Source organism: Geospiza fortis, unplaced genomic scaffold (genome assembly GCF_000277835.1).
Source record: "Geospiza fortis unplaced genomic scaffold, GeoFor_1.0 scaffold40, whole genome shotgun sequence".
Classification (NCBI taxonomy): domain Eukaryota; kingdom Metazoa; phylum Chordata; class Aves; order Passeriformes; family Thraupidae; genus Geospiza; species Geospiza fortis.
Genome location: NW_005054297.1, coordinates 30,295,676 through 30,308,739, shown reverse-complemented (window position 1 = coordinate 30,308,739; position 13,064 = coordinate 30,295,676). Strand labels below are relative to the sequence as shown.

General features: G+C 39.0%; 1 protein-coding gene across 2 annotated transcripts in view; it reads right to left on the bottom strand.

Moving 5' to 3' along the window:
* SH3D19 (SH3 domain containing 19) overlaps positions 1-13,064 on the bottom strand; it is a 63,806-nt gene that overhangs the window by 36,344 nt on the left and 14,398 nt on the right. For both annotated transcript variants that reach the window (XM_031066763.1, XM_031066768.1), the window contains exon 2: positions 5,887-5,927. The gene's annotated coding sequence lies outside the window, so the exon portion shown is untranslated. The remainder of the gene's footprint in view (positions 1-5,886; positions 5,928-13,064) is intronic.

Sequence of the window (13,064 nt, the reverse complement as noted above, 5' to 3'; positions counted from 1 at the left end):
TTCACAACACTATTTATTTCACTTTTTTATTTCCTAAAAATGAAAATAAAAGTACATTTTATTTCGAGTCACATGCCAATTTTAATAGTGGCTGTTCAGAAGTTTTCCTTGCAAAATTTAACCATGAAGAATATAACTGAACAGGGAAATGTTCACTGTATGGCTCAGCAAGTAAACACAGTGGGAATGAGGAGAGGGAAATCAAATGTCTTGGAATGCTTTTTAGTTTGAAATTATTGTTTATTTATATTTCTGCCTTTTCTCCCCTCCAAAAATAATAAATTACATTGAGGACTTGATACAGGTGCAAAGAAGTTGGGATCCCCTACCACAGAGGTACAGGCAGGCAGGTTGATCCCAGCAAGAGGCATACCCCTCAAATTATTTCACATCTAAATCAGTTCTGTAAAAATTGTCTGACTAAGTAAATAAACACCCCACCTTCACCTTCTTCTTCAGAGATCTCAACATAGCACTGATCTAACACACACATAGGAAAAAAACCCCTAACTGTCTCAAACCAATCAAATCCAAGATTACTTTTGCAAAGATGATGGAAGAAAGTGTTCTTTTGGTAAATGTGGTCAATATATCTGCTTGGGTTATAGCCCAATTCCAATGATAAAGGCAGAAGAAATAAAAGCTAATTAAAGAGGAATGTAAAATGGAATTGATACACCTGTCGCCTTACTTCACTATTTCTTAATTTCTGGATTAATTCCACAAGCTCTTTCTTCCTGTGAGACTCTAAATGTGCTTCTATTTATCAAAGTGCTTCTATTAATTAAACAGGAAAAACCTAAAAGAAGCCTGAAAGACCTTTTTCCTTTCTTCACATAGGCAAAAAATCTAGTGAGGTATCTATGTAATCCATCAAGCTCCAAATTTCAAATAAACAAACCCTCTGGAAAACAACACATTTAAAATATTTATATAAAAATAACTTTACTAGTTGATATATAAATATATAAACAAGTCTCCTTAAGAGGACTAATGCCCAAGCCATCATGTACATTTCCAGAATGTACTCATTTTTCTGGAAAAAAAATCTCTCAAGCATTAATGGAATCAAGTTTCTTCCATGTGTATAAACATTTAATATAAACATCTATTTTTTAATGACACTGACAAAGGTCTTCCCTTCTTCTGTCAACATCTCCTCTACTTTTGCTGTCACATTATTTTACAACCACACTTTCAGAAGATATTTTGTTTTGGAAGCTCTTAAGAGGATTTAAATCCACAGGAGAAACAGAGATGAAAGCTACTCAATCTTCTGCTCTCAGGTATTCCACAAATGCTAGGGAAAAGAAAATACAAACTTTCTAAATAATCCTTGTCCCTAGCCTTGCACAGCTTTTATTCCTTCACTATTTCTAAGAAATTAATTTAAATTAAAAAGTGCACGAAAGAAGACGTGAATTGTTAAAATATAGTATATACCTGACTTAAAAAAACACTGCAGCCGTTTTTCTAGCCTTGTGGTCTTTTGAGTCTTTAAGTCCAATCTATTTTCTCTTTGTGGATTGTCTTGAAAAAGCATACTATTCATTTTTTCATCAGAAAAATACAGATTTCAAATTATGATAGTTTTAGTATTTAAAAAACCTCTCTTCCATCAGGCGAGTCAATGGAAATGTATTTCAGTGCTGCTTTACACACTAATAAAACAGTTGGTTTCTCAACTTCAACAATAAGAAATGCTCACGGTGAGAATCACTAACATTTCCAGAAGTTTATGCTTAGGGGTATGTAAATAAAACAAGCAAAATAGCTTCAGAAGGGGAAGGAGAAGAAAATATCAGTGCATAAAAGCCTCACTTCTTCATCTTATAACTTTATTGGTCTTGTGGGGGGAAAAAAAAATCAAATCAACTCATACCATTGTCAGTATTTATTTCTGTTAGTGTCAATGAGGCACTTTATTAGCCAGTGTCCATGAGGCATCTAAGTGTGTTTAACCTTGTACACCATAAAGGATTAATGGTAATACTGTAAATGGAGGGCAGATCAGTGACTTATAGATTCCTCATTTGTACATATTTCTTAGAATAACTATTTAGTGGGCTTTTTCCAATTATTTTTAAATGTGTGGAGGCAAAGGGTATCCTATTTGTGCTGCATACTTATGTTTCAAATTTTTTCTTCTACTATTTCTTCTCAGGGTCCCACTTTTCAAGTGTACTTAATATGTCATTTGTAGTTGAAATACATACATATGGTGCAGTGGGCATTTGAAGCTTTGGGATCAAAATGCCTGTTTAAGTACAACCACCATTATACCACAAACTCCAATGCTACAGACAAGCTGATGGCAACAGAAGTCTGACATTCAGATTTGAGCCTTTAGAAGACAGCTGGGCTAGAAATTACAGTCTTTTGGGCAACCTTTTAAGGCAATACAAAGACAACTGAAGTTATCAAGGATCTACTCAGAGATAAGGTTCTGTTGTGGGCACTGAGTGCTTCCACAATGTACACACTGCATAATAATATCTGTGTGCTTCCATTAGCAAAATTGTATGAAATACTGAACAGTTTTGTCATTGTAGAGTGTTTTAAAAGCAAGTTTAATTTTGCATTAAAGAAGGCCAAGCCTTTCTACAACAAGGACATGTGCTAATATTTAAAAACACACATTCTTTCAATGCTTTCTAAAACCAGGTTAGACATTTCTTCCAAATCTATGAAATATGGAGACTATTAGACTAAGAAGTTATTTGTTTCACTATAGAGATGATTAGGAATAAATGTTATTCATTACAGTATTTCAAGGAAAGCCTCAAGAGTGGGCAAACACTCCCTCCCTTACCTACAAAGTAATGCAGTTTGAAGAACTGACAGAATGTTCCCATGGAAGAGGCCACACTTGTGGCCTCTTTAAAATATCAAAGACGTTACATGACTGCAGAGATTCTTCTTCAGGGAACACTAAAATGATCAGATAATTCTCAAGCCAACACCAGAAAAAAGAGCCTTGATTTCACCCAACATCTGGTTAGACTATTTCTGTATGAAATGGCTGTGAAGAAAAGATGTGGAGGTTCAAACTAATTGGAATTTTTCATGCATCTCTGCAGTAACAGAGTTTTCTCCCAAACTGTTTCTTGGCACAAGGGGGAGGTCTTGCTCCTTTTCTGGTTCTGTTTCCAGGCACCTCAAGGAAATATTAGATTGCCTGACATTACAGCTGGGCTGATTTAATGCCTGAACGTAGCTAAAGAGATGGTGATGCCCAATTCCCCTTCCAAACATGGATTTCTGATTCTCCTTGAGTGAACACTAGCACTCATGTGACTCCACAGCGAGTTCACAGTGATAAAAAATAACCACTGCCCGTACAGTTTTTGTCTCACTTTACCTCCCTGAACCTGCTTACCTTGGGCTCAGACCACCAGCAGCACAGGGGAAGGAAAATGCCACCCCCAACAGCAGTCTCTTTCCTGCCTCTGTTTCCTGTCTCCAGTGCTTCTCTGTGCAACTTCAGGGATTACAGGGATTTCTCTTCCCACCCCCAGGGTAGTCCTCTACGTGCTTTTCACAGCTGATCTGACTGTTAGGCACCATAGAGGCTGGCACTGCTGCTGAATTAAATCTTTGTAACTACACCCTCAGAGCAAGTTCGTAGTTTTACTCAAATTTGACAACCATGATTTATGAAGGCACTTCACTCCTTCCTACACCTTTCCTTGCCTTGTATGTTCCTGCCTCTGCACCATTCCCTGCATTATGCCAGCCCAAATGTCTGTGCAGATGGGGAAGAGAATGAGGTCATGGAATTGATCTGGTTGGGAAAAAGTGGGAGCCAAAAGAACCTAGGAAGCCCCCAAGCAAAACAAATAAAATGAAAAACAAACAAAACCCACAGCCAAAAATGGCTGCAAAACTGCCAAATGGAAAGCCACAGCTTCAGAGTGCATACAAGCTGTTACACATCCTTCATTCAGCCATGTATTTATTTAGGACAGAATGAGAATAGAACCAGCCTACAAGTTCTTCCAACATTTTAGGATAAGAGACTTGCTTCTGTAGCCCTGCTTCCCAACAACAGCCTGGTCTGGAAGGGTGGAGAAGTGAGTGAAAACACTGTTCCCCTTTGTCTCACTGCTGCAGCATTTGGCTTGCCTCTTTCCCCTTTCTTTGCCATTCTTGTGCACGTTGCTGTGTTGGCATCAATGGAAACAGTTTCACTGATTTCAGTGGGAGCTGGGTAAGAGTGGCGTGTCCAGGCCTGAGACCATCATTAAAGATCCTGGGGTAACTTTTTAAGAGTTGAGATCAAAAGATTACTCCTGAGCAAATCTCATGTTCACATGCTTGCTTCCTTCAGGTTACGCTGGGCTCACTTTTCTGAATCCTATGGAGCAAAGAACTGAAAATGACACTGTGGTTCTATCTGGAGTTATGGTCAGGGTGCCAAAGGAAAATAAACCCTCTTTCTCTCTGGCCACAAGAAATGGAGAGACTTATCAAAACAAGATGATATACAGCATTGTCCACAGGTGGGTAAGTTGAAACCCTGTACATACTTATCATGTACATGTTTCTTCCAAATCTGAGAGTAAGAGCTCAAAGAATCAGGGATTAAGAAAAACAGATTTCTAACTCTGTTAGGGAAATACACTTGTCCAGAGATTACCATACTTTTTCCAGATTAATGGCAACGGGAGTTAGGAATTATTCAGTGTCCATTGTAATATAGGTCCATCCTAACAGCACTGGGTAATGGCATACAAAAAACAGTGGTTTTATATACAACGCCTTGCTATGTACATGGATGCTATTTTGCTAGCTTATTATCTGAATAATTCACATGGTACTTATATTTCATCATAGTTATTCACATGTTAATAAGTAAGTACCACGAGCCACAGCTTCTTGACTGGATTTTTATGTGATTATGCCTCAAAACAAAGAATCACTTGCTACTGCATTTTCAAAAACATAGATATCAAATGCTTAATGATCTCACAGATGATTTCTCAGTTTGGCAAGGTACTGGGGCTTAGGCAGTCTGAATCAATTTCTGACTCCACCATAAAAGGCCCTCTGATCTGGTGCTCTCTGTTTTCCAGTTTCCATCTGTGGCAGGCACAGCACAAATAAAGTGCTGCATTTTAAGGACAGCATCATGCAGACTAACTCTGAGTAAAGCTTTCATGATGCCCTTTCACTACCTCCAATCTAATCCACACTAATGAGTCCCTGACTAATAGGTCCAGGAGAAACAAATCAATACTACATACACGAATTTATTTTTCCCCATAGCAGAATCCTGAGGGCTGTTTCATTAATATGAAATTAAAAGTCATGGACTGAAAATAAATAAAACTGAAAAGGGGAAGAAAGTAGCATAAAATACTTTGAAAGATGCATCTAAAGAAACTCTCTGCCTGGAAACATCATGAGTAGGGAAATGGGAGAAGGACTTAAATGCTGAAATCAGGGAAGAAGAGTTTGGACTTTCATTCAAGATTTATAAACAATCTTTTATTTTCTAAAACAAGCCCAGTACAGGAGTCTAATTCTGTCCCCAGTACAGTGAATAAGCAGTTGCTGCAGATTTCTGCAGTTCTGTAGAGAACTCTTCTATTCAAAATCTTCTATTTTGTCAAACAAACTAAAAATTGGGCACATCTAACCCAAGCTTTTCAGAGAAGGATCACATCTGTGCACAGATGCATTAGTGCATAAATAAGAAAATGTTAGCAACTGGAACAAAAAGATGGTCTATAAAGGAAGAGAGAAAGAAATTACAGCCCCTCAGCTTACTGCTTACTTATTTACAGCTACTTTGTTTTTGCATACCAAGTTAAACAGTTACTAAAAATAAAGATGTAGCAATCTTACAACATTACAGTTCCCAAAAAGGAAAAGTAAACTTACATCTCTTGATTGCCGCTCTTATGGATGACAAGGGTCCTTGGCTTATTGAAGAAAAAAAGAATTATTAAAACATGGTTAATGTCTCAAAGAGAAAACAAGTAACATCACGTAAAAATTCCCCATATATTGTAAAGGGTTTGCCAAGCCTGTTTTTTCCCCTGCGCTGTTATCTTAGAGAAATTTGTCCAAAACTCCTGGACTATACAACCATACCCAACCCCTTTTAATGAAAACCAGGTTACAGCTTGGCTTCAAAACTCTGCAAAGATAGAAAGCCAATTATTAAATCCATTATGTCTCTCAATTCTGTCTTGAAGTTCACATTCTGTCTCACGTGGGCGTGCATATTTACAGATTGCAAGTATTGAATGACTTATATTCTCATAAATAAATAAAACTTACACAGTGAAGTAAAAACCTACAACCCTTTGCTAAATATTTTTAACAATTACTTAACAACTTGTCTTCCCTTCCAGTTGAGATAACATTTTTCAGTAATGACTTGGTGGGTGGGGTTAGGAAGACAACATGACCAAATATTTGTTGATATGCAGGGACAGAAAAATGTTTCCTTTTGCCAACTCATCTGTTTTCTTAGTAAGACTAAGGTTTCTGCTGCCTCTCCTCTGAATGTTCTATTTAAAAGATACAGCAGTCCCTACTATTTTTGCACGTAAAAATCAAATCTAATTTGGGATTATCACTTCCAGAAATGCTGCAATTTGAAGAACATGGTATTAAAATTCTTCCACTTTGTGCTAAGCTATAGAAGAATTAAAACAACACAAACAAACCAACCAACCAATCAGTTCAGAAGAGAAGGGTTTTCTCTCTTTTTTCTCTTTTAAATGCAAGAGATAAAGAATATTTATTGGTGAGAAGCTGAATGGACTTTTTAAAGGCTGAAAATAAATAGACTGTATCTGCTTCAAATTAATACAGTATCTTAACAACAAAACAAAGGTATACTAATCAAGCCTTTTCCAGAAAAGTTCCAGCACCAGACTCCGTCAGCAAGAATGTTAGTACAGGGAGGGCATTAGCATTTTAAGTCTGCTCTTGTGCAGCACACCAACTCTGCCAGGGTTCAGTTTAGCTCCACATGCACGGGATGGCTGCAATTACTCCAGTGTGATGAAGAGTGGGGGGATTTGGAGGAGAGAAGAAAGAGACAGTCAAAAAGGATGCGGATAAAAAACGTCCTCCCTCTACAGTCATTCTGGAAACTAATTAAGACTAGAAATGAATGTTGCTCTGACTGAACTGTTTTCTGAAACAGTCTGGCTAGTCTAGGATAAACAATGCCTATTTGTCTGGTTTCAGAAATAGTTCAAATGTGGCTTGGCCCCAATCCACACTGCTCGCAAAGCTGCTTTAGAAAACATTTCTATCAGTCATATTTCACTGTGCATTTTTAGCAGAAAAGGGTTCTAGTTTTCCTTCAAAGTGTCCCATCAAAATACAGCCTTATCTTTAAGAAACACTTTTAGTTGTGTGTTCCTCACAGCTGTACCCTGGACTCTTTTCTTAGCTCCTTGTATCTCAAGTCTCTTTCTTTTGGATGTTCATTTTTGAAGCTTTAATTTTGCTTTCATTTTTCTGAATAACAACATCTTTAGGGTTTTAATCATATTTATTATCAGACAGGAAGGAGACTGAAGTCTGGTAACATAAATCTGAAATCTCCTGGAGCAGCAGTAACTTTCTAAACTAAGAATTCAGGATTTACTTAAGTTTGATACGCAGAAATTAGGAAATCTATGAAGCATGCACATTCAAGTATTAGTGAGAACAAAAAGGAACAAATTCTTTCTTCTACTGGCAAAAGCCCTTTGACCCATTGCAATTTGCCTCAGAATCTGATAAACACTTTTATATGAAAGCAAGTACTTTTGGCTGGAAATCATCGGAGTCGTCACATAGACACAAGTTCAAGCTTTCCATATGGCATGAGGACCAAAAGGATACATAGAAAACATTTTTAAAATCAAAATGCAAAGAACAAAGAAGTAAAACCTCTCATGAAACCAACCTAGTGAAGCTGAAGAATGGATATACCAAGGGCAGCAAGGCAGCCCAAATACACCACTATCTCTAATTTAGAACCCAGGATAACATGGTTCTATAAGAAAATTTATGAGCTCACAGACAAAACAAGCTGTTAGAAGACAGTTTTTCTTTTCCACTTTCCATTAACAGGTCACTCATCAACAACTTTTTGGCAAAGCACTACATTTCTTACCCCTAGGAGAGTTTGATTCACATCTAGCTTACAATTATTTAAGCCCTTTAAAAACATGGAAATGACAGTAGACACATTATTTTTTTTCACCATGGAGCCCTGTAAAGGAACTGAAAACTTAATAACTTCCTTATATACTAAACCCCAGTAATTTAAATGAGATGTTGTTCTTGGGGCAGCTGGTGATTTTACCCATACCTTATGCTGAACCTACCCATCCCTGCTCCATAGGAAGCAATTCCTGGTCTCTCATTCTGTGTTGCAAAGAGAGAAGTAATAAGGTTACTAATAACCTCCTCTGCTCCACGGTTAATGACATGTTTTCTCTCAAGCCATCCAAATAATTAATATAACCAAATCAAATTTAATTCTCCTATTTGATGAGGTAGGAGCTGCAGCAATTACTGTACTGCATGGCTCTTGCCTCTTTCCCACCTCCTCCTCCTGTTCATAAGGCACAGCAATGAACCAGAAGGCAGAAAAAAAATCCTCATAAATGCAAATGGCAAGGAAATATTAATCCATACAAAATGTGACTCCCTCCACAACTAATGAGAAGTCCTGGGGGGACAGTGCGACAATAACTAGCTGTGGGGATGGGAGACAGCAGCTCCTGTGCCACCCTGCAATGTACATAAGCAAAGTTCAAACTCACACAGCTGGAAGAAAACTCTGCAGAGAGCAGGAAGTTCCAAAGTATTAAAGAATCTCATAAACATCAGGAACAACACCAGAGTCATAACTAATATGGAATAAGTAAAGATGCAAACTAGCCATCCAACCCACCCCCCCCATCTTCTAGCAGGAAGTACTGAACAACCAGAGCAACTCCTCTGACATCTGCCCACTTATCTTAGACCTTGCTAACTGTTAATTTAAATCACAAACGTGGTTTCATTTCCAGCAAAGGCAATAGCTTTGATGAGATTCCCCTGCCAGCTCCTCAAAACTCACTTTGCGCCCAGAAAAACCCACTCAGTAAGTTCAGAGGGGATCCGTAAGCTGCTGTGCCTGCTATGCTGAAAGCAGTTGGGTACTTCAAGTCGGCAGCAATATGAAAAGGGTCCTGTGGGTCACCATTTTTGAAAGATAAAGAACCTGGAGTGGTGTGTTTCAAGTTGTTAAACACCTACTCACTCTTTCTGGCAGGCTCTACTCTGGTTTCAGGGACAGGTTTTCTAAATATAAATACTTGAGGAAAATGCTTCAAAAGTATATTTCACATCTGTGCATTAGGAAAATAAAATTGCCACAAGGTAGACTGGGGAAAGAGCTGTAAACTGTTCAGTGGAGTAAGTGCAATTACTGTGCATAAACCATGGTTTCTCCCTCATCTGGGGCTGTGCTTCAATACTTCCTTGACTGAGCACTGTCTCTCTTCAAACACAATTTCAGTGTAGCTAACAGGTTTCTCAGAAGGCTGCTCCTGCAGGGTGACTCCTGACCCAACACAGCGACTGCGTGAGCATCACTCACCTCAGCAGTCCCCACAGAGCAGGGAAGGGGAGGTGCTGTTTAAGTGGAATAAAGCTCAAATCACACAGCCATCTCCAAGGGAGGAGGCAGGGAGCTGTGTCTGCCCAGGACAGCTACCTAAGCCAAGAGGCCTGGAGGTTCTGGGCTGTCTTTTCACCTACCTGGTCCTTTAGCTGGTTCAGGAGTACCAGAGTCTCCAGTCCAGTGGAGGGCACCTCATGGGCACATTCCCACAAGCTGGCTGACAGTGAGGCAGCTTGGTTGTTGAGTGCAATCAGACAGAAGATTGATGGATTTCACTTGCCTCTGGAGATCACAGGCAGGACTGGCTGCTGGCTGTCCCCTTCCTGCCTGTGAGCCTACCCATAGCCATCTAGGGAGGGTCTCCCCTGGCTATCTACAGCGTTCTGCTCTACAGGTTGTGATACTGCTTAGGATACAAAAGACATCCCAAGCTACTAGCCTGTTCCAGCATCTCTTTGTCATCTACTTTCACACCCTCCTATTGTCATGCATGTGATTCTCAGCAGGAATTGAGCAGCCCTTCACATTGCCTGCTCCCTTTATCAGAACCAGGACCTTTATTTTATTTATCTAAGCTGACACAACAATGAATATTCTACAGGAAAACTGACTGCACTTTGTTCATACATCATTCTAGACATACATAAAAGCCCAAAGGGGGAAAAAAGCCAACAAAAATAATGAAAAATGATCATTTGTTCTAAAAAATTAATATTCTCAAGCATCTATTCCAACATCTCAAAATTTATCCTTTATGTCAAGTTATATGAAGTTTTCATAAAGTATCAGTCCTTAGGTTCACATATCTGTGTAAAAGTTAAACATATGTCTAACTGTGATGGTTATTGACCCTGCTTTATGCTCACATACAGAGTGAAAAGAATGAAAATGTCGCTATTTTTAATGTCTTGTGACTTCTTGGAATGTGAGCCAAGAATTTTAAAATAGCTCATGCTGCAATTACTGTAAGGCAAAACAGTAGTTTAATAAAAAGCATCATATATTCCTCTTAGTTACTTTAGAAATCATGCCATCTTTATAACAGCCAGAGTACTACAGTACAACATTCTAAAAACTTATTAGAAGACATTACTCTAAGCACAAAATGTTTTAAATATCACCTAAACTATTTCACTGCAGACTGAATTACATAAAGATGGTAGTAATTTAATAGCTAAATTAGGGATTGTGCAAAAGATCAGATTTACCATCACCTGCAGGCCAAAGACAGACTTACTAGTTCTACCAAAAAGCTCTTAAAGCTACAGCAGAAGACTCGCAGCTATCCCAAATTCATGATGTGGGTGCAGTAGACAGAATTGTATTAATCCTGTGGAAGTCAGTTTACACTGAAAATGCACCCACAGTGGTCAGCTGCTTCAATGCCTCCATTGCTGAGGAACGCCAGTCCTCTAGCTGATAGTGTAAATTAGCTGAGATGGCACATGGAGTCCAGGTGCACTTTCCCCATCAATGTCAGAGAAGCAGACAGTGCACAGCCAGTACTCCTGCCTTCCACATGCTCACCATTTCCACCAACTCTCTTGTGTTGGTGCTGGCATGGTCACAAGTCTGCTGGATCAGCCACGTGGTTTTGTTAACAACAAAGAATCCCATCCCAAATATCCTGATTAATTTTCAGCCAGACAGGCCAACTGCTCCAGCTGGCTGCAGAGCCACATGAGCATCAGGGCAGCACCGGAGAAGTGATGGCAGTGGACAGGGAGGCCAGCAGCAGTCCTTGGGGTAAGCAGCTCAGCCTCCACTGACAAAACAAACCTTAAGTCCATGACTCTGCCACTAATCTGACAGTAAATCACCAAATGTTGGCTATACCTCATGTCAGCTGCTCTTCTCATCCTTCATTATCAGCTGACTCCTTATATTTTTTTTTCGTGTTAGTGCTGATCATCCATATTGGCTCACTAGGAGATCAGACAAGCACCAGCACAAACACAGTTGGCAGCAGCCTGTCCCCACAGCCTTTCTGTAAAATGAACACTTGCATGTTCTCTGCTAGATCATGGGGTATTGTCCTGGCCCTGCAGAAAAGATCTAGTCACCTAAGAAATCACATGCTCAATCGTACAGATAGGTTATCTAGAAATTAAGACTTACCCCCACACAACTTCACTTCTCTCTTGGGTTCAGCCTCAAAAGCAAGAAATCCTGAACCAGTAATTAAGTCCAGCAACAATTCAATCCTCATCAATATGCTGAGGATGTCTGCTTCTGCATCACTTAATGAATGCCACAAGCGCGACTTCCCACTGTCTGGACAAGTGAGGATGTAGTTAAGCAGCAGCTAAAATCCAGCTGCTCAGCTAATTAAAACAGCTCACATTGATCAGCATAGGGAAATCCTTTCAGGAATTGCTCTCTAGCTGTTTCTTCAACTACTTATTACATATTCATGTGCTTGTCACTGTCATACTTTAGGATTGTATTTTAGCAATGAAACCTTCAATTTTAAGGCTGAACACAGGCAGGAAGTCAAAGCAAATCATGGCAGCAGATGATAACATTTCACACTTCAGTTCTCACAGCAGCCTACAAGTCATGAGGTTACAACAGCTTTCACATTTAATAATGTCCAGCTTAGACCTTGAAGCTGAAACACCTCCCAAATTTTTTGTGAATCTGAGTAATTTGGTTGGTGTGCACCCTGACCTAACTCCTTCCTGATTGTGAGCTACAGACATTCTAAATAGATTTCCTACAGCATTTTCTTTCAGTCAACAACCTGACCTGAACTGCCCCTAACCCCAAGATGATTGTATAAACACAGCCATTCCAGAAAGGCAAATAAATGCCTAGAGCATGATTCAAGTAATTCTCAGTCTTCATTGCACATTGACCGATTTCAGCTCCCAATAAAATGTATGCTACAAGAAGACTTTGGTCCTCTTGTAACAGCTAAAAAGGCTCCCCACTATGCCGTCTATCAACATATCACACTCACTGTTATGATAAGCCAGCTAGCATGTTTTGATTAAAATCAGTAAATAGTATTTATGATTAATGGCAATTTAATCTTGGTAGTAAATAATTCTAGGAGTAGAAAACACCTATAATTTTAATAACAGCATAATAGCAATGTAGCACTGTAAATGTAAATTAAAGTATCACTGAATTGTTATAGTGATAGGAACAGGATATTTGGGAAAGTAACAGTTAAAAAACAGAAGGGAAGAACCAGCACTTTCAAACAGAACAATTTAGATGTAAAGTGCAGCTTCTGCCGATGGAAATATTTTACCATTAAAGTCTACAGAGCTTCTGCATTTGCACATGGGGAAAGATGACAGTGCCCTACTTTTACAGTTCAAGAGTACAAAACAAAGCCTATTTCTGAAGAATGGTTTTTTGATTCAACTATTTGCAGTTGCATTTCAGTCAGTAAATCAAAGCCTTCTCTAGCCACTGATGGGACATT